The sequence below is a fragment of the Oculina patagonica genome, chromosome 1, assembly GCF_052425735.1.
Source record: "Oculina patagonica isolate OP01 chromosome 1, crgOcupat, whole genome shotgun sequence".
Classification (NCBI taxonomy): Eukaryota; Metazoa; Cnidaria; class Anthozoa; order Scleractinia; family Oculinidae; genus Oculina; species Oculina patagonica.
In genome coordinates this window covers 18,950,021-18,972,253 of record NC_135758.1, presented here as the reverse complement: position 1 = coordinate 18,972,253, position 22,233 = coordinate 18,950,021, and the positions used below count along the sequence as shown (strand labels likewise).

Genomic DNA, 22,233 nt, shown 5'->3' with positions numbered 1-22,233 from the left:
ACCCTAGCTGAGCGCCAGGGTTACCCTAGCGCCAGGGTAACCCTAGCGCCAGGGTAACCCTAGCGCCTTGTAAACGATCTGCTAGGGATAACTCGCCTACCCGGGACAACTTTATTTTGGCTCCAAGAAGCTTTTAAGCTACGACAAAAACAGCGAACTGTGACCAAGAAACATCGTGTTCATTCACAATTTGTCGTGTTTTTGCACTGGAACGGAATTATTTTCGAATAACAGCTTCTTACGACAAAGTTTGTGGTAAAATGTTTGGCGCTGCATATGTGAGGTCATTACATTACATAAGTATTTATAGTTTCTCCGTCAAAAGCGTTCCAACTATTAAAAAAATTGTTCTTGGGACGTTAATGGTCGTTAATGATTTTACTGGAACAGATAAACAGTTTAAAACTGCGTAACTAAAACGAAAATCGGTTATGGCGCTTAGATTATTACCCGTTACATGCTATATTTACAGCGTAACCGATGTAAGTTGACCCGGGTAGTAAGGTTACCTTACCAGCGAATTTTTGCTTGTAAACCCGGGCTATCTTCTAACCCTCTTGCTAGGGTAACCCTAGCACTAGGGTTGCCCTAACTGCTTGTTAACAGGCCCGTAAAGCTTTCACAAATCAGGGCTTTCAATAACATGGTTTTGGAAAGGGTACTTTTCGAGCGGCAAAGGCGCGAGGTCTGAGGGCATGCCCCCCCCCCCCCCCTACCAAAAAAAAAAAGAAAGAAAGAAAGAAAAAATAAAATTTAGATACTTGAAAATGCTGTTTTCGGATTTTCGGCATTTTTCATTCAATTCAATGTTTGCATACATTTCCTGACCGTTCAGTATCCTTTTTCTTGGTCTTTCCTTTGTACGCATACTAATCTGTGCCAAGCAATTAGAGAATAACGGAAATTTGCCTTAATTTTGAATTCTCATATCAAGACCTTAGAGTATAAACCGCTTATTAAATAAACCACACTTGATGATAACTCTTTAAGGTTATACACCTTGCAGTATTAACGTACTAACAAACTTGATAACAAACCCCATGTCGTACTATAAAGGATTTTTGCTGATCAACATATAAAATAAGTTCACAACGGTTTGTTCCCAAAACGTTTTTTACTGTACAGAGGGCCTGTATACCGTATTGAAAAACGAACCGACGAACCGACGTCTGCCCGCTACCATGATATCATGTTGAAAAATTTGCTCGTTCGAAACCGTAACAAAATCGTTAGAGACAGACAAGATACAGCCGTTTACTGGCAGTCTTAGAAAATCCTGAATCTCGTCAAAATGAGCCAAAATAAAGTTTTAAAATTCCCTTTATCAATATGGTTCTTAATTTTTTTTTGTAGTTCTATGAACTGCTTTTATGCAGTACTGTCCAACAAAGATTTCAATTTCCTTAAAATATAAAGTTTCGGGACAAAAGGATATTGAGAAAATATTTCGTGCAGATTAAGCGAATGTTTTTACGACTAAAAATACTTTAAGCAGTTGAATGAAAAACCGTTTTGTTTTCATCAATGAGAACCACTTTCAAATAGATAATGCATAAAAAATAACAATCAAATCAGAATACAATAATTATTATGGGGCGCCATCTGGGATCCTTACTCAGAAGAGGATTGGAGATAGGAAGAAACGTGCCCTAGGGTAGTAGGAGTGAGGCTGAAAACATAGTGAGGGGGAGAGGGAGAGGAAGGAAAAAAGAAGTGAAGTCGAGGTCCAGAAGAATAAAACAACGGAGAAATTCAAATTATTTCACAACCTCGACTTTATTTATTTGTTTGTTTGTGATCAGTGAAGCGCAATTCGAAACTAGACTATTGAGTGGTCATTGATCCTTACGCAAATGTACGTGACTCCTGTTGTTATTAGCCGTCCTTAGACTTTCTTAAAGTCGTTCGCTTCTCGTTTCCTATGAGCTCGACTTGTAAGCAAGTCTACCACCCCCCGCCCCCCCCAGTCCTTAACTTTTCCACTCCAACTCCATCCTTTCAAGTGGTAACTCGTTACTTTTTTTTTGCAATTCTGCCAATCACCAGGGACTGCAGAACATTGTTTTCTAATGGGGAGGGGGGGGGGGGGGGTTGATTGATAGTGGATTGATGTGGGGAGCTTTAGAGACTCTTCTCTTAGCATTAGTCTTTATATTTCCGTGCCCCTCCCCCAGCTTCTCAGGCTTAGAATACAATTCAGACGGCGCTAGGTACAACTTACATTTATTTCCATTTGATTCATAACTCTTTACAAGATATCCTCTCTTGCTCTTTACTGTTATAGTTTCTGAGCTAGCTTCCCAAATAAAGGGTACTGGTACAGTCAACTCTCGCCTTGTGGACACTCGCTATAACGGACAAAATCTAGATCCCCAGCGAAAGAGGTTTGACTGGAAGTGACTCCCACTATTACAGACTCTCGCTATAAAGGACAATAAACGATACCCTAAGCGTGTCCGCTAAAACAAGAGTTGACTGTACTAGATTTATTGGCTATGTAAACATCCTAGTACAAATCTAAGTGACAAATACCTCAATCGAGAACAACTGCGCTTACATTTAAATTTAACACACTTTCACATAAGAAAATAATAATAAGAAATTGCAAAGCAAGTTAAATCTGTGACCTCTTCAATTGGTTGCCATGTAAGAGTTGAAAGTGGGATGATTTCATGTAACCACACATGAAAAATACCTTGATAGCAGCTTCCAAGTTTTTATTTCTATTTTTAAATTATATTTATTGTTAATTAAGTTATTATTTTTAACAGCTAAAGATTTAAAATAAATACATAAAGATTAAGAGGAGCGATTGAACTACATAAGGTTTCAATGAACACCCTGCACATTGTCATTTGTAAAATATCAAATGTAAATGTGCATGCCGGCATGGGGTCATCAAATTTTATGTAATTCTATTGCTTATCTTAATCTTAAAGTATTTATTTATAACAACTAAAGATTTTATAACAACTAAAGAATTTAAATTAATACATTAAGATTTAACAAGCAATTTAACTACATAATGTTTCAATGAACATTAAACCTTGCACATTGTCATTTGAAACATTTTCAAATGTAAATGTGTATGGCATGTGATCATTGAAATGTTACGTAATATCATTACTCGTCTTCTCTTAAAGTATTTAATAATGATATTTTGTTATCAGTGTATAGTTTATATTACTGTTTATGTTTTTTTTTTAATAAAGCTGTTGTCATTTGGAAGCTGGTAGCAAGATTAACTTTTCAAGCATAATTACATAAAGTCATCCCAGATTCAAATCTATTATGGCAACCAACTGAAGAGGTCATAGATGAACCTGGTTTTGTTTTGTTCATCATTGTATTATGTAAATGTGTGTTGAAAGTAAATGCAATTGAGATCGTTCCTGATCAAGATGCTGTTTAGTTTTTCTTTCGTTTCATTTCAATTCTCCTTACTAATTCCCATACATTTCTTTTAATGTTTGTTTTGAGAATTTGCTGGTTTATCAAGACAGTATTCTCCAGTTGATGATCGTCTTTGTTCTCATCACTTGACTGATGGACAGTGAACCAACAATATAAGGAGAAATCAGAAGTTGATCACTTGATCTTCTCAATATCGTTTGTTAGTAGAAAAGAAATCTTGTCTGGACTTAAAACACAGCATATCCAACGTAACTACATCAATTTCCTTTCATGATCTTCACTGCTTGTTATTTGTAACATTAATTATGGCACTTTGCTGCATTGAGTGTTGGTGAGTTATGCATTGGCCTCCCTTTTAGGACTTTGTTAAACTAATAGCCCTGTGAAATAGAACCTGCAAAGAAAGTTAAAAAATAATAAATTTTTTCTTTGTCCCATGCTCGAGTCATGTTGAGCACTTCATCTTCATTACTTATTACCGAGCTTAAAATTTACCATCTTTATTACAAACTTGATGAATTCGACATTGCTGATCCTAGCAGTTTGCAGGACGCGTGTCACTTATCAACCTAGTAAAATGGCCCAGCTCACAACGATCAGTCTCTCGTAGCTCAGTTGGTTGGAGCGCCCAACCAGTATCTGGGAGGCCATGGGTTCGATTCCAGTCGGGGACTCAGAATTTTCATTTGTCCCATGCTCGAGTCATGTTGAACACTTCATCTTCATTACTTATTACCGAGCTTAAAATTTACCATCTTTATTATTTACTACAAACTTGATGAATTAGACATTGCTGATCCTAGCAGTATGCAGGATGCAAACAAGTCACTTATCAACCTAGTAAAATGGCCCAGCTCACAACGAGTCTCTCATAGCTCAGTTGGTTGGAGCGCCCAACCGGTATCTGGGAGGCCATGGGTTCGATTCCCATCAGGGACTCAGAATTTTTCTTTGTCCCATGCTCGAATCATATTGAACACTTCATCTTCAATAATTACATTGTACAAATTATATCCACATACCTGGAGGAGCGTCAATTATCAAGTTATTCAATCATGCCTATGCAAATCTGATAGAAACTGTCTGAGGTATGATTCTTGCTACAAAAAAAATTAAAAAATAATTGTTGTCACTAAAATGTCAGTACTAGTGGTGAATGGTAAAATCAAGATAATTATCTTTTCTTCAAGACTGGGAATTTTCTAGCCTAATGTAAAAAATCAAGACTTAATATTTTGCAAAAACAAATCAAGCTCAAAGTGATGACCTGTGAAAATTACTCAAATTCTGCCTTTTTTAAAAGGACCATTTCCCAAAGCAATTTGAATTCATGTGTTTTACTCTTTCCTCTATTTATTCTGTAAGCAAATTAATCATGTAAATTTTAGCTGTTTTATCCAATAATTTGTACTTAAGCATTCCCATGCTAGTAATTTGGCTACTTGGCAAGGAACAACGTTAAAGTTCTGCAAATTCTTTTTTTGTTTTGTTAAATCCTCAATCTACAATCTACTACACAGAAAAACAAGAATGCCATTATTAAATCCTCTCAGCTAAAACAAAAGACTCAGATGAAGTGAACAGTCTAAGATGCACTCTCCTGCTTAATTGATTAACAAACTTAAAATGACACAAAAACTAACCCAATGTTGTACCCTATGTTCGAGTCTTTTAAGATTGTTAATCAATTAAGCAGAAGAAAGCATCTTAGGCTGTTCACTTCAACCTTTTCTCTTGAAAAGCAGATGAGAAGCAGTGAATCATTGAAACGAGAGATGTAATTGGCTAGTTACCATGAGTTCTGTTATAAAGTTGGGAAGAAGTTAAGATCACAAAAAGACATAAACGTGACACAATCAGTTACTCATTGTGGAATGGGAAACTGGATGGGAATGCAAATGTGAATGAACATGCTACATACAATAGTGTTATTATTTTTTATAAAAAATTAAATGATGCTCCCAGCAAACATGCAGAATAAAGCATAATTTATACCTACAAGTTTATTTTACCTGAATATTTTGCTTCATCATATTTATTCTCATTTTGTAAAATGATTTCGAGTAATTTCATTGCATGCAATTCGGCAGAATGATGGCATATTGACTTGCATGTACAATGGGTTTCAAATAACGTAGTAACGTGGGTGAGGACCACCCTGTGTGACCAAAAGAAAAACAAAAAGGGTTGTAGCCAGTTACTATGGCAATGGTTTAATGTTTGACTGGCAGAACACTTGGACCCATTGGACCCAAGAATACTAAAGGTCATTTCTTATAATATACCTCTTTTTACTCACCCAGAAGAATATTGGGTCTGGTGTATTATCTTTTTCCTCATTCTTGGAATACTTGGCTCACACAAGTCAACATCCAGTATTCCATGCATCCTGGAAGAACAAAGAAATGACCTGCAGATTGACCATTAATAACATAATTATCCAGATGTTTTGCTGTATTATTCTTGAAGACACTTGACCTCAATTTTACAACTTTTACTTAGAGAAAATAATCCTTCTTCCAAAACCCTGGTTTTGATCAGTGCAGTTTTATTTTGTGTTCACTGATCCCTTTACCCAATACTGTAAAAAATTAAAAACTGCCAAAATTTCAGGTAACCTTTCCACCCTTATAGCTCAAAAGCACGTCCAAGCAATCTGCATCTCGACAGTACTAAAATTTTTTTGCCAACTAGCGCTCCTCCTTTTACATAGGACAGAAATAGGATCAATGCATGCTAGATATGGATTTATACTTCTTCTCAAGACTGAAAAGTAATCAAATATTTACTAAAGCTTATTGTAGCTCTGTGATAATTAGCAACCAGTGCCTTGGCAGACGGTGACTGTTTCAGGTGATTAATAAACTTTGTTCAATTTCTACGGTTTCAAAATTCATAAAACAAAACAACACAAGCTTATTTAAGGACTTAAAAGGTCTCATATATCTCTGCATGCACACATGTGCACAACACGCAGGGACATATTACATATTACAACATGCATATGTAGCAGCGACAAAATCATGTGTTCTTCACACTGAAGGGACATGTCAAGCAGGAGGTGTAGTGGGGACATGTAGGGGCAAAATCAAAATATGTACACACGCAAGAAAATGTATCGGGACAATTTTGTTGTCTTCTCTTCTTTTCAATTGCACTTTACAATGACGATTCAAGCTCACTGCTGTAAACAGACACAAAAGAGGCCCTGTTAGGGTTTTAGGATTATGGAATATATGGGGTATTCAGAGAAGAGACTGCTCACTAAATGTAAAAATTACGGATTCTTAATTTTGTGTTCCATTATAAAATTACCGTAAGGACTTGTGTATAAGCTGCACCCCCAACTTTCAAGGTTGATTCTGAAAAAAAATTAAGAATGCTAAGTTAAAGTGGTTGGTTGCTGTATGCACAATAAGATTTAATTTTATGATGTGCTTTACTACATTAATCAAATCTCAAATTCAGGGACATGTCATCAGAGATCAGAGAATTCTCCTTCTACTAAGTAGAATTCTCCGGCTAAATTTCAAAGACCTGTTACTATTTTTTTATAAAGATGTGGAACCTTTAAAAATCATTCTCCGGTTACTTAACACTATTCTCCTGCTATTACAATTCTTAATGAAAACCCTACAAATTACCTTTTGAAGCTAATATCTATTCACTCAAATTCCCTGAGTTTTATCAAAAAGAGATGGATTATTGACAGACCCCCTAACAGGGCCACACAAAGTCGGAAGTTTTTTCTAGGAGATTAAGAAGAACAAAGGGTTTTGATCAATGCAGTCATGTTTAGATTATGCATCATGTGTTCACTAATCCCTTTACCTAATACTATAAAACATTAAGCCCTCTGACCCTTCTCCTCAAAAACAAATATGAAACAGAAAACTGCCAACATTTCAGGTTATACCTTTCCGCTATTACAGCTCCGCAAAGGCATTGTCCAAGCAATCTGCAACTCAAAAGTACTAGTCCAAAAATGTTTGTCAACTCCTTTTTGTGGGACAGGAATAGGAACATGCTTGATAGATTTACACTTCTTCTCTTGTCTGAAAAGTAATCAAAGATATTAGCATAATTAGCAACCAGTGACTTTCCTGAAGGTGACTGTTTCAGGTGATTCAAATTAGACTACAGTCATTGCTACTGTTTCAAAATTCATGAAACAAAATAACACAAGCTTTAGTCTTAAGGCAAGGAGGAAACTACTGGGCACATTTACCAGTTGGATTTAAAAAAACATAATAATTTTGTGTTTACAAAACTATTAGAAGGGTGACTAAATCAATTTGGTGATATTTTCAAGAAAATTCAAGGTTAACAAACTGGGCATGTACCAAATAAACCCGAAACAACAAAACAAAACCACCGCAACGACGCTTCAAAAAGCATTATACTGCAAATTAAAGAGCCAGTGTGCAATGTAGTTACAATTGTATACTTACGTTTTCATTGTTGCCATTTTGATACAACAAACCCTTCTCATTCTTGGGGTCTTCTCTTCTTTTGAGGTGCAATTTACAATGATGATTCATTCAAGCTGTAAACAGACACAAAAGAGGCCCTGTTAGCGTTCAAGGATTATGGAATATACTTTTACGGATTTTCAGAGAAGAGATTGCTCTCTAAATTTTAAAATTACAGATTGTTAATTTGTGTTCCATTATAAAATTTAATTATCGTAAAGACTTGTGTATAAGCTGAGTGCACTTGTACATACATGTAAGCCGACCCCTAAGTCTCAAGGTTGATTCTGAAAAAGAAAAAAGAATGCTACATTAAGGTAAAGTTGTCGGTTGCTATTCACAGTAAGATTTACCATACTCTTATTCTGTGTATGCATTTACCACATTATTAAAATTAACTCTTAAAACACCTTTTAAAACGTCTCTTCACTCAAATTCCAAATTAACTTATTCAAATAAAAAATTGCTAATCCTATTTCTGAAACTTTCACCTCTCATCTTAAGAAATTAAAATTATTTACTGTTTTCCGGGATCTTTTCCGAGGTTAAGAATATTTAAAATTCGACGTTTCGATCAGTTTCACTGATCTTCTTCAGGTTGTTGTTATTGTCATTTTAACAACAACCTGAAGAAGATCAGTGAAACTGATCGAAACGTCGAATTTTAAATATTCTTAACCTCGGAAAAGATCCCGGAAAACAGTAAATAATTTTAATTTTTTTAAAAAATTGCTCTTTGATAAGATGTTGTCTTTAAAACAAAAGTCTACAGGGCCTCACAAAAGTGACAAATTTTATTCCAGAAAACTAAATTCCAGTGTAGCCATACCTTACCTTTTACAGATATAATATCCAGAAATAGCACCAGTCAGATGGATAGATTGCCATCCAGGTGATCCAGGCAAAAACAACCTGAAAAATATTGAGAAAACAAAGAACACAGCAAGTAGAAGAGAGTTAATTATATAAAAAACAGACAGTTTGAATACATGGAGTATACAGTGGAACCTTGATTTAACGAACCTCTATATAGCGATCGAAGTCCTCAATATAACGAACGATATTCTTCGCCCCAGTAATAGTAAAATGTATGGAAAATAACCTTGATATAACAAAACCTCGTTATTAACAGCAAACACATTTTGCCAGTCCCTTGGCACTTCGTTATATCGAGGTTCCACTGTCAGTATTACATAGTTGCACGGAGATAAATTATGAAATTTCTGAAGATTTCGACCATTTTCCGAAGAATTCGTCTCGAATCAATCAGTTTGAATAGTATTTAACCCTCCTTTTTGCCAAGTTGACTTCAGGTATGTCAGTAGAGATCAAGGCAGACAAATCGTCTTGAATCAATCAGTTCGAATCGAATGAACAATGTTTTAAACCCTCATTTTTGCCAAGTTGACTTCCGGTATATGTCGGGTAGAGATCAAGGCAAACAAATCGTCTCGAATCGATGGGTTCGAATCGAATTAACGACGTTTTTAACCCTCATTTTTGTCAAGTTGACTTCCGGTATGTCGGGCAGAGATCAAGGCTGACAAATAGTCTCGAATCGAATTAACGTTTTAAACCCTCATTTTTGCCAAGTTGACTTCCGGTATGTTGGGTAGACATCAAGGCAGACAAAGCATCTCAAATCGATTGGTTCGAATCGAATTAACAACGTTTTTAACCATCATTATTGCCAAAGTGATTTCCGGTATGTTGGGTAGAGATAAAGGCAAACAAATCGTCTCGAATCGATGGGTTCAAATCGAATTAACGACATTTTTAACCCTCATTTTTGCCAAGTTGACTTCAGGTATGTCGGGTAGAGATCAAGGCAAACAAATCGTCTCGAATCGATGGGTTCGAATCGAATTAACAACGTTTTTAACCATCATTTTTGCCAAGTTGACTTCCGGTATGTCGGGTAGAGACCAAGGCAGACAAATCGAAGTAACAACGTTTTTAACCCTCATTTTTTGTCAAGTTGACTTCCGGTATGTTGGGTAGAGATCAAGGCAAACAAATCGTCTCAAATCGATTGGTACGAATCAAATCAACAATGTTTTAAACCCTCATTTTTGTCAAGTTGACTTTCGGTATGTTGGGTAGAGATCAAGGCCGACAAATAGTCTCGAATCTAATTAACGTTTTAAACCCTCATTTTTGCCAAGTTGAGTACTTCCTGTATGTTAGGTAGAGATCAAGGCAGACAAAGCGTCTCGAATCGATGGGTTCGAATCGAATTAACAACGTTTTAAACCCTCATTTTGCCAAGTTGACTTCTGGTATGTTGGGTAGAGATCAAGGCAAACAAATCGTCTCGAATCGATGGGTTCGAATCGAATTAAAGACGTTTTTAACCCTCATTTTTGTCAAGTTGACTTCCGGTATGTCGGGTAGAGATCCAGGCCGACAAATAGTCTCGAATCGAATTAAGGTTTAAACCCTCATTTTTGCCAAGTTGACTTCCGGTATGTTGGGTAGAGATCAAGGCAGACAAAGCGTCTCGAATCGATTGGTTCGAATTGAATTAACAACGTTTTAAACCCTCATTTTTGCCAAAGTGACTTCTGGTATGTTGGGTAGAGATCAAGGCAAACAAATCGTCTCGAATCGATGGGTTCGAATCGAATTAACGACGTTTTTAACCCTCATTTTTGTCAAGTTGACTTCCGGTATGTCGGGCAGAGATCAAGGCTGACAAAAAGTCTCGAATCGAATTAACGTTTTAAACCCTCATTTTTGCCAAGTTGACTTCCGGTATGTTGGGTAGACATCAAGGCAGACAAAGCATCTCAATTTGATTGGTTCGAATCGAATTAACAACGTTTTTAACCATCATTATTGCCAAAGTGATTTCCGGTATGTTGGGTAGAGATAAAGGCAAACAAATCGTCTCGAATCGATGGGTTCAAATCGAATTAACGACATTTTTAACCCTCATTTTTGCCAAGTTGACTTCAGGTATGTCGGGTAGAGATCAAGGCAAACAAATCGTCTCAAATCGATGGGTTCGAATCGAATTAACAACGTTTTTAACCATCATTTTTGCCAAGTTGACTTCCGGTATGTCGGGTAGAGACCAAGGCAGACAAATCGAAGTAACAACGTTTTTAACCCTCATTTTTGTCAAGTTGACTTCCGGTATGTTGGGTAGACATCAAGGCAGACAAAGCATCTCAAATCCATTGGTTCGATTCGAATTAACAACGTTTTAAACCCTCATTTTTGCCATAGTTGACTTCCAGTATGTTGGGTAGACATCAAGGCAGACAAAGCATCTCAAATCGATTGGTTCGATTCGAATTAACAACGTTTTTAACCATCATTATTGCCAAAGTGATTTCCGGTATGTTGGGTAGAGATCAAGGCAAACAAATTGTCTCGAATCGATGGGTTCGAATCGAATTAACAACGTTTTTAACCCTCATTTTTGCCAAGTTGACTTCCGGTATGTTGGGTAGAGATCAAGGCAAACAAATTGTCTCGAATCGAATTAACGTTTTAAACCCTCATTTTTGCCAAGTTGACTTCCGGTATGTTGGGTAGAGATCAAGGCAGACAAAGCGTCTCAAATTGATTGGTACGAATCGAATTAACAATGTTTTAAACCCTCATTTTTGCCAAGTTGACTTCCGGTATGTTGGGTCGAGATCAAGGCAAACAAATTGTCTCGAATCGATTGGTACGAATCGAATCAACAATGTTTTAAACCCTCATTTTTGTCAAGTTGGCTTTCGGTATGTCGGGTAGAGATCAAGGCCGACAAATAGTCTTGAATCTAATTAACGTTTTAAACCCTCATTTTTGCCAAGTTGAATTCCGGTATGTTGGGTAGAGATCCAAATTGAATTAAAAAGGATTTAACCCTCATTATAAGTTGACTTTCGGTCAACACTGTGCAAATCGGTCGAATCAACAAGTACTTTTGCGAATCGATTCCATTTTATGGAATGTTTTAAGAACGAGCAAGGTTTCTATTTTCATTTTGTGCTAGCCCTTGACATCCAGTAAGAGTAATATGTATCAATGTCATGTGGATCAACAAGTACTCTTGAGAAGTAAATACAGTTTGGGTGTAATTAAAAAGTGGCTTCTTATGGCTTTGAAAGGGAGGGAAAAAAGGATGTCAGCAGCCAGGCCAATGGTTTTTGCTTCTTAAGTTGTTTATTACTGTGAGAATGAGAGAAGAAAGTTAAATAAACATGTCATAATTATGTCAACACATGGCAATTTCGTAAAAGTTGTGTTGCGAGAAGTACGTCAATGGCAAGTGCATTCACAATTAAAAAAAATTGGTTTACAAGGACACCAGTAAAAAAAGGATGCACATAAAAATACCCAATAGTAAAATTGCATGCACTTGGAATTGAGAGTTTGGAGTTGTTTTAAAACCACTTCTGTCATTTCTTAGGAAATATTTTAACCTAGAAATTAAATTTCTTAATTTTTTTAACAATTTGACAATTTCAGCCTTATAACTAAAATTACATGTGACGTTCACATGAATGCATTTCAGATCTATTTCTTATCATTGCTGTAAAAAGTACATGTAGCCTTGAAAAATATTTCACTTTTCAATAGCGCTTTACAAGTTATTTACAATTAAAAATTACATATCTATATTAAAAAGTTGCAACTTAATTGTATATAGTAAAAATAGAAGACCAATAAAAGGATTAAAAAGAATAAAAAGACTAGCTAATTCGCCTAAGTTAATTGTAAAATACACTAAATTATAAAAATATCTTTTTGAGTTAAGTGGAGAAGTAGGCTAACAAAAAATAAAAAAGACATAACTACCAGTATTTGCAAGCAAATGGCTTGTGGTTAAAGAGTTGTTTAATATCCTGAGTGTGAAAAAAGAGGGTCGTACCTAGGATTTTTTGTCTGTGGGGGCAAACACCAGACACCTTAATTTATAGTTTTCTTACATTTGTAAGTTAGTTTTTTTGGTTCCCTGGCAGGAGCATGCGTTCGACCCAAGATAGGCATCCAAGATAAGGTTAGCAAACGTAAACTGAGTTACAAGAGTGTTTATATTGTCATACAAATTTCAAATGATCGTGCGCTCAGCATAGAGCCCACATCCAACATCACTTGAAACTAACAGCGAAACAATCTCAATCCAACAGCGCACGAGGCAGCTAATTAGCCAACCTACCACAATCCCTACCACATAGAACGACTTTTGCTTGCGCGTTCACAGGACAACCACGGGACCACAGACCAACACAAGATTAGGATCCGTTGTCCTACCGTCGAACGCAAAAATTGCTTACAGCCTAGCAGTATCGGCTAAATGAATTGTTTTGGGCGCGCTGTCTTTGCGGCTAAATGTCATTGTTGACATTGCTGTGATGCAACTCTCGCATGAGATCGAGGCCATCCTGCCACATACCACCATACATAGAACGACACAGAACGACTTTCGCTTGCGCGTTCACAGGACAACCACGGGACCACAGGCAAAATAGCGTGCATTAAAAGATTATGGTATACCAAATGGTAATAGCACACATTTTAAATTACCGGTATCATATACCAGAATAGTAAGATAGCATGTACCGTACTTAAAATTGTCATGTAAAACAACCCAATAGTAAAACAAACACAAACTTAAAGTAATCATGTACAACACCCAATAGTAAAATATATACATGTACCAAGTGGAAAAATAGCATATACTTTTAAAAATACTCTTTACGTAGTAAAAAAAGCATCAACTTAAATTTGTCATGCACAAATACTCAATTATAGTAAAAAAATTATGAACTGAAATAATTTTATCATGTACAAATACCCAATAGCAAAAGCAAAGCAAAATCAAACAAAAGCTTTAACCATAATAAACATATGCATTTTTACTCACCAGAACTGTCTTTCTTATTCCTGAGAGCCAAATAATACCCGGTAGTAACATAGCATGCCCAAATTATCATGTACAAATATCAAAAACAGCAAAATAGCATGCACTTAAAATTATCATATAAAAAAAGCCAAGTGAACAGAAAAATAATATGCATTTGGAATATTAAATAATGAGTACGTAAAAACATCCAGGAAGAAGGCAGAAGCAAACCAAATTAAACAAAAGTTTGAACCATAATAAACATATGCATTTTTACTTACCAGAAATGTCTTTCTAATTCTTGAGAGCCAAATGTGTCTTGTTAAAAAGGAATGTAAACAGAAAAGAAAAAGTGGATCCACTCCAATTGGATCCACTCATGCCACAGAGAAAATTGTAACATAGAGAACAGGAATAATCAAAATAGCCAACACATATTGTACTACAGTTATTCTCAAATGACAGTTTTAAAAAAATGGACACTTGAGTGACAGGTAAAATTGAATTCAATTATGATCATGATATAAGACAGCTAATCATCCACTTCTATCTATTAAATCACCTGCTAAATATATGAGCTGTTCCAAGCTTTGAAAAAGGCTTAAACGACCATAACATCCTTCATGGTCTGGTGTAAATCTTGAGCGCAACAGGTGCAAGGAAGCTGTCTGTTTCATTCACTAAAGAGATGGAATTTCAAACAGGTAAAAGGTCAAATGACAATTTCCTCGCACAGAATAAGAATTGACATTTACTGGTTACGGGCAAATTGAACGCAAAGTGAAGGGCAAAGGAAATTGCATGCATGCAAAAAACTTCACTCCTTCGCAGTTCTACAATAATACTCATTCCCGCCCACGGATCTCAAAAATTTTACAAACCCATCTCTCAACTCCTCAAAGTTAAGAAATGAAACACCATTGACATCACCATCGTGATGTCATGACGTTGTCATGAAGACACAACAATATACTACAGGGGAGAAGGTGCATTCCATACACCTTATTCATAAATGGCGGAACGCGCGGAAGAGTTTGGGTCGAGTACATGAAAGCGAGGCTAGTGAGGCATCGGCTTCGAACCAAAACAAAGAAAAGTATGGCGAATTGAAGTAGTATTTGATAATTCTTGAAATATCTTGTCGGTTAGAAAGCGATTCTTGGGTTTTGATGACTGCCATTGGAATCTATGGTTTGTCAACTGCATAACGTATTTCACGATTTGGTCAAAAATCAAATCAAAATGGCGTCAAACGCGAAGCTTTCGTCAATTGCGGTTGTCAGGGCAGAGAGAGCTTTTGAGGCAGTAATTATGGGATGCCTATTGATCTTGATCGTCAACTGCGAAATACAAGCGATGAATCGATCGAAATCGAGGTAAGAGTTGTGTACTTGGACAAACCGTACGAGGGCACATGGTCTGAAATGCAATGAAATGTTATTTATATTTGCTTTCTGCATAAGAAACCTTGCTTGTTGCTTAGAATGGATGTCTGAATTTATCTCTGAGTATAAGGAGATCGTAATATTTTGAGGAAAAGGGTTTTTAGGACAACAGAAGTAACAAAATATTCGAAATTCTGTGACGCTACTTGACCTAAATATTTATGCCAATTTATGCAAATTAGGTTAAGAATTTGCTTAGATAAATTGTAATAAATTCTTGTTTCATTCTTTTTCAGCCAGAACTGCTGAATATGTTGCCAAAATAACAAGGAACAATTTTGCTTTTAACTTTTTCTTATAACCTTAAACATCAGTTTGTGAAACTTGTTGCTTTTTGTCCAAAATTTTTGGCCAATTTATGGTAATTTAAGGTAATTAAATTAATATATTCAAAAATATTATGGTTTGTTTTGGACAAAAACATTTTTTCCTGAAAGCCTGTTCCATGACCTTTCAAAAGAGGTATGTCTTTCTTCTCAGTTGTAAATATCTCCAGAGAAAATTAATAAAAACCAAATGTGGTCAATTTTGACTGCTTTTTGGCCTTCCCTGCAAGAGTTAATTTTCGATATTTTTACAAGCAATAAATAGATGTGAAAAGCAGTCTATTTTCAAATAAATTAAACTCTGAAAAAAGTCACGAGACACTAAGCCCAGAGGGCTTTTGATTTAAAAATAGCTGCTTGTCTGTAATCAAGTGTACTGTCAGTTGAAACACAAAATAATATTGTACACAAAAATTTAAATATTTGACTCAAAGGATGTTTCTCTACTCCAAGTATCAGTTATAAATTTCCTAACTTTTCCCTAACCTACATAAACTTCCCCTGACCAAATAATTACAAAAAGTACATCATCTCAGTTACAGTAGTTTCTCTGACCTTTAGCAATTGTAAAACTTAGAATTCGAAATTTCTTCCGTCGACTACATGTAGTTCGTATAAACCCGTACTCAAATTATTAACTTATGCATGTGCCACGAGGTAACAGCTAAACGAGCTTCGCACGTTAAAATGGCAAAAAAGTAAATAAAATTGTAACTCCTGCAGATATAAAAAACAGAATAGTCGACTCGACGAAAAAAACCTAGAGGGTCGGAATTGAATGACGCTTATCTGACCTTATCTCGGCTCGCTTCGTTCGCGCACGACATTTTGCAGGTCATGAACTGGAGTTATTAAACCGCTTAAAGCGAAAGGATAACGAACAGAAAACAACACAACAAAACAATTTGAAAACTTACTTGCAAATGGAGATGAACAGAAGGCAGAAGCGTTCTAGAACAGGAAAGACAAGAACAGTATTTAGCATTCTCGTCCCCATAGCCCTTTTTGTTTCTCTTAGCCGGCAGGGCCTAGGCACGAGGAAACAAAGGGCTCTGGGGACAGAGAATTACCGAAAAAATTCGAATTTTTTTGATTGGCTGTTTGAAAACAAAGAAATCTTAAACGGAAGTCAAAATGTTCGAAAGGCTGATGGCGCGAAAATATGAACAGATGAAGACATGGAGGATATGGAAGACGATCAGCGTCCAATTTTGACAATACAATACAATACAACAACTTTATTTAAACACGGTAAAAAAGTTTAAAGCTAAAAGCTTGTGGGGCCGTGTACAAATTAAAAATTTAAAAAGACATATAAAAAGACATCCTAATATTGAGAAGATAGAAAAAATTCACTATTATAATAACAATTTAAAAATTCAATAAAATTTAAAAACATCATCGTTCAGTCTGACAGTCTGCGTGGATAACGCCTCGAAGCTAATATTTTTAAGAATGTTCTTGCCTTTTACTATGTTAAAAAACGACTTAAAATTACTAGTTTTACCGTGTAGTCGTTGTGACAGGGCATTCCAAATAACGGATCCCCTGTAAGCGATTGAGTTTTTCATAAAGTTGGTGAAAAAGCGCGGTACCACTACCTTGTAACCGTTCCTTAGTCCATGCTTGTTTTCCGCTTTTACAATGATATGGCGCATATCTGGTGGCGTTAAATCGTTGTAGACCTTGTATACTAATTTCGCTAAACCGAGCTTGTACTTATAAAAGATAGAGTCCTATTTCGCCTTTTCTAAAACTTCCTCAGAGGGCATATCACGCAGGAAATTAAAAATAATACGTGCGGCTCTACAATGTAAAGATTCAAGTGACTTAAAGCCGTCTTTGTTACAGTTACCACCCCAGATGGGCAGTGCATAGGTCACGCCGGGCAAAATGATCTTAAAATACAGGTTAAAATACAACACTTGTCGCTGTTGCAATAAAACGGTTTTACTCAGAAACCATCCAGTTAATATTTTTGGCGAGAAAAGTAACAAAGAGCCAGAATTGCTAAAGGTGCTCGAGTTTTTAACTGGAAAAGAAGTCAAGTCTGACGATGGCTTTCCGAAATTATAAACTGTGCCAGCCGTGCTTTCGAAAGGTTAAGACAGTCATAGAATTTCGTTCTCTATCTTTGGCGTCACTTTCTAAACAGGAATTGTCGATTAAAGCGACTGGTATGAAAAGAATGTGTGCCTCGCAACAAGTTGGAGACTCGCCTTCTTCAAGCCAGCAGACAAAAAAAGAGTGCTATCTCAGTGAACCGCGAAGGTGGTGATAGTGTGCGGATGTGTCTTTTCGCCAAGGGAGGTCAGAATCACAAGTCCACGGTGGGCACAGAATGACTCAAAATCGCTCGCCATTCGTGTGACTAATCGCCATATTGGACGAGGTCTATTTTCGGCAGACTGGGTACGAATTTAGCGGAGCAGGAAATGACGTTTTTTAGCCCTTCCCAGAGGGCCCTATGAGGTCGGAAGCTCAATGCAAGGAAGCCATCTTTGAAGTAGAAGGAAAGAGCTTTAATTTGGTACCAAATAAAGGTAGGTTTCTCTGTTTTTGTAGACATCACGGCTTTGATATTTTAGCCGCTTCGTGTTCCAGTGCTTCTGAAATGAAAAGTGCCTTTTTTCGGCTCCATTCATTTCCGTCAGTTTCTGCTAAAACCTTTTGATTTTGCCATCATAGCATTTAGAGTACGTTAAATTTCGATCGTATGTTTTTAGTTTTTTAAGAAAGAAGCGTGCGCCTTCAGGGTTACTCGTGTTTAACGGTGTAATTTTGCGATTACCTTCGAACAGATATCAACTGTTCTAGAGACCAACTGGCCTGGCGTTTACCTACCTCCAGCTTTCTGGGTGTTTCTGCTAGTGAGAAAATGACACGAGAAGTATCCAAAGTTCGAAGGCAGTACTTTACTACAGTTTAACTTGATTTTGTTTATCAGGTAAGCTCAATCTAATGTTTATTTACTATATAAACACCAGTGAAATACCAGGTGAGCTTTCGCGCAAAAAATTGATATCTTCACACGTAAAACATGCGGAGATAACCGTTACTATGGTTACATAATAAATCGCTTTCCAAGTTATAATAAATAGAATATTACTTGGCTGCTTAGAGATATGAAATTTCTCTTTGAGTTGAGTGTTGAAAAATATTCCACTTGTTCGCTTCCCTATAATTATTTCCCTGCTGAAATATTTTTCAGCACTCAAAGAGAAATTTTGTATCTTCGCACAGCCATGTTATAGTGAATTTTTTTTTAAAATATATCTTGTTTGCTGCATTTATGAAATTTTGTTTTTATAAGCACAAGTACAACAGTACACACACGATACCGTAAACTACTGTTTAAGAATAATCAATAAAGGTTATAGTACTGTAGTAGCCTTGAAATTTCTTTCCGGCAGGCTAAAAAAATGCAATTGCTTAAATTGCTCACACACTGAGAATCACGTCATTTATTTCATCATTGTCCACAGTTCACATATATGTCTTTCGTATATTCACTATGTCAGTACTAATACTCTTAACTATATCAAAAGGGACCAAAAGAACATTCAGTTGTGATAATCAAAATTCCATAAATCATTTTCAATAACAGACATAGACTGATTGTTTAGATTTCTGTTGGCAATCAATAACAATAGATTGTCATATTGTTGCACCACTTCTATGTTAGCTAGATATGACCTAATCAGTTTTTAAAGGTTATGTTTTGCTCTTAATAGCCTTCTATAATTACACCATTGTGATTGCTTAACACTTTTTTTTCTATATGCATATGATGATATATGATTAACCCCACTACATTAGAAATGTGCCATTTTGATTCTTACTTTTTTTTTTACTTTTCTGCATCTAGGAATTGACTGGGGAACCAAGCCAGGGTCACATCTACTGGAAGCTTGTTATTATTTTATTTAAACAGCATGCAACCGCATATTTTTTTAAATAATTTAACTGACGAGCTACTCTATGGGTGCCCATGATATTTCCCTTTGCTTTTCTCGTAAAATAAATTGCAAATATTTTCTGTAGTGTTTACAAGCTTTGATGGTTTTATATCAGAGTTTTCAATTTGATCAAGCAAATTTTGGTCAATTTCAGCTCTTCGCTTCAATCTTGAGATCTTTGATTTCTTCAGAAATACCCATAAAGAGGCTCATCACTTATCTTTCAAGCGAGCAAGTATTTTTTAACAGCAACATAGTGAATGTTTAAGCTGTCAACATATCAGATATTTTTGGTTTGGTTTATTAGACAACAGCTGTGTTAAAAATATAAGCTGTTACCGGTAATCACTTAGCACAAAAATAGATTACAGTGAATGTGTATGGTATAGAACAAGCTAGGTCATATATTTTTGGCTCAGGAATGGGGCTGTTGAATCTTAGCTTAATAAACTCAAAATAGTTAACGAGACAGCAGCTCTATTTGCATGTTAGCTTAATAAGCTCAAGATATTAGTTTAGACAGAAGCTCTATTTGAATCTTAGCTGAATAAGCTCAAGATATTTATTAAGACACAAGTTCTTTTTGGATCTTAGCCTAGCTCAGGATATTTACTAAGACAGTTGTATTATTTTAATCTTAGCTTAGCTCAAGATATTATTAAGACATCAACTCTATTTTTAATCGTTGATGTACTTTGAATATATTTTTAGCTTAGCATTATAGAATACAGTTGATGTGTGTACTGTAGATTTCATATTTATTAAGGCAACAGCTCTATTTAAAAAATTTAAGCTGATTGAATATATATTTTGTATATTTTAACTGAGCAGAATTTAATTAATAACAGAATACATTGAATGCAGTGTCTACTGTTGAACACATGTCAGTCATTTGCTTAAGATATAAATGCAACAGCTCTATTTGTAATTTATTATAGCTGTTTTTTATGTCTTTTTAACTTTGATTTATTTTATAACAGCTAAACAACTTAGCATTCTAGAATACAGAGGTTGTGTATTAATACAGTTGATCACAGGTCAGTCATTTCAGCTCGATCAATATATTTATTAACACAACAGCTCTTTCCATTTTTTTAACTTAGCATAATTTATTAGCATCAAACTACAGTGAATGGGTACTCTGTTGAAGACCGGTCAGACATTTTTGGCTCCATTTATTTTTTTGATTTTTTGAAATCTTGGCTATTCTTCAATTTTTGCTTAGTATTTCTTATGGTAAAAAAGGTAAAGTCTGTGTCCTAGCCAAGTGGCCCATTGCTTAGTATTTCTTATGACATACAGTGAATGTGAACACAGGTCAGATATTTTGAGCTTGCTATATATATATTTCTCAACAACATATTGATGTATGTGAAAGATAATATTTAAGGTTAAAAGCTGTTTCAGCACTTGAAGAAAAAATGGTTAACAAATATAAATTGAATTTTATCGTGTCTTGTATTGATTATTTATAATTATGGGGAAATGGGGTATGACTTTTTTGTTATACCCACCCACAATGTCTGTTACAAAGCGCTTCTGAAGGCTTAAGGGTTCTCAAAAGCCCCCTAAAAACATTAAAAAGATACAAAAAAATTCTTTATTCTGATGTTGTTAACCCCTAAAGGTGGGTGTAAATATTTTTAGATTTTGGTATTTGTTAGGGATACTGCAATAACAACTATGGTTAGAATTATTCTAGCCATCGTTTTAGAATTTAAAGGCAGAGCTTTCATTTCTCTGACTATGGTATATATGTTGTTTAACTGACAAGCATTCTTGACCCCTTCATTTGGGAGACTCCCACAGTTGTCAAAACAGTATGATATTTTCATAACTTTAACATCTCAGCTAAACTATCCACTTCTTACTCGTAATTATTTATTCGTTTGCAGAAAAACACTACAAAGTAAAACCGTGCGAACAAAATGCCGCTATTTACACAAAATTTGGTGAACACCGTGATGATAAGGGGCAACTGCAACTCATGAAAAAAATGTTGTCCACAGCATAAGCTTAAGTACATACTCTCCAAAGTGAAAAGTTTGGGATAGTTTGCCTTTGCTTAATTTGTACAGAAAATTCCAGTTCTTCTTTTCGGATGCCAGGACGGATACTCTACTGCCCGATTTATTTTCCTGTCAAAGTCCGCTTGAGGTATTTGTTGACAACATATAAACGCTCTGTTTCACCAGAAAGGAGAGAAAAAAGCTGCTAAACTGGCCGTAATGTAGTGAAAGAAATTGTTTCTGCCTTTTGAGTTTTACCAAAGGACACAAATGGGGACAGAAAACCCATTTTGAGCTTTAGCCACTCTTATTATCACGGGAAAAAACTTTTGGAATATCGTCCATTTCACCAACTTCATCCACAGAGAGAGCCGCCATTTTGAAATAAGGCGCCAATACCGCGCGTAACCGCTGAACAAAATGAATGGCGAACTTGAGCGATTTTGAGTCATTCTGTGCCCACCGTGAGTCACAAGTGCCTCCAGTGTGCTTTGGTTACGCAGTTTTGATGTATCAGAGAAATTCCAAGCTGGGTATGCTTCAGAAGTTGTTATCGATTTTGCTTGGGTCCGGTGGATGTATTCGCAGGGTGAGTACACTCGTTTCAGTTTAATAAACTTTGCTAGCCAAATTTACCAGTAGCTTACAGGTATATTTAAAAAAATAGAGGTTTTCTTTCGAATTTGAAAAAAAAAATGGGAGGATATCCGAGGCGAAGATGAGTTTAGCGGCCGGTATATGCGGACCCCCGAGGAAACAGCCT

The 22,233-nt window shown here is 35.9% G+C and overlaps 2 long non-coding RNA genes across 4 annotated transcripts; one reads left to right on the top strand and one right to left on the bottom strand.

Annotated features, from left to right (window-relative positions):
• Window positions 1-2,206: 2,206 nt before the first annotated feature.
• Window positions 2,207-16,487, bottom strand: LOC144661109 (uncharacterized). Of its 3 annotated transcripts, none has more exons than XR_013572206.1 (9): window positions 16,420-16,487; window positions 8,721-14,411; window positions 8,141-8,173; window positions 7,866-7,960; window positions 7,331-7,469; window positions 6,729-6,776; window positions 5,714-5,798; window positions 4,437-4,514; window positions 2,207-3,808 (listed from the first exon to the last, which is right to left on the bottom strand). It is a non-coding gene; the product is annotated as an uncharacterized LOC144661109 (long non-coding RNA). The 3 variants fall into 3 exon arrangements; XR_013572207.1 differs by having other exon boundaries at window positions 5,714-5,824; window positions 6,730-6,776; XR_013572205.1 differs by having other exon boundaries at window positions 5,714-5,803; window positions 6,730-6,776.
• Window positions 16,488-17,834: 1,347 nt separating this feature from the next.
• On the top strand, window positions 17,835-20,910 carry LOC144660268 (uncharacterized). Its single transcript, XR_013572070.1, has 3 exons — window positions 17,835-18,045; window positions 18,304-18,449; window positions 19,371-20,910. It is a non-coding gene; the product is annotated as an uncharacterized LOC144660268 (long non-coding RNA).
• Window positions 20,911-22,233: the final 1,323 nt, after the last annotated feature.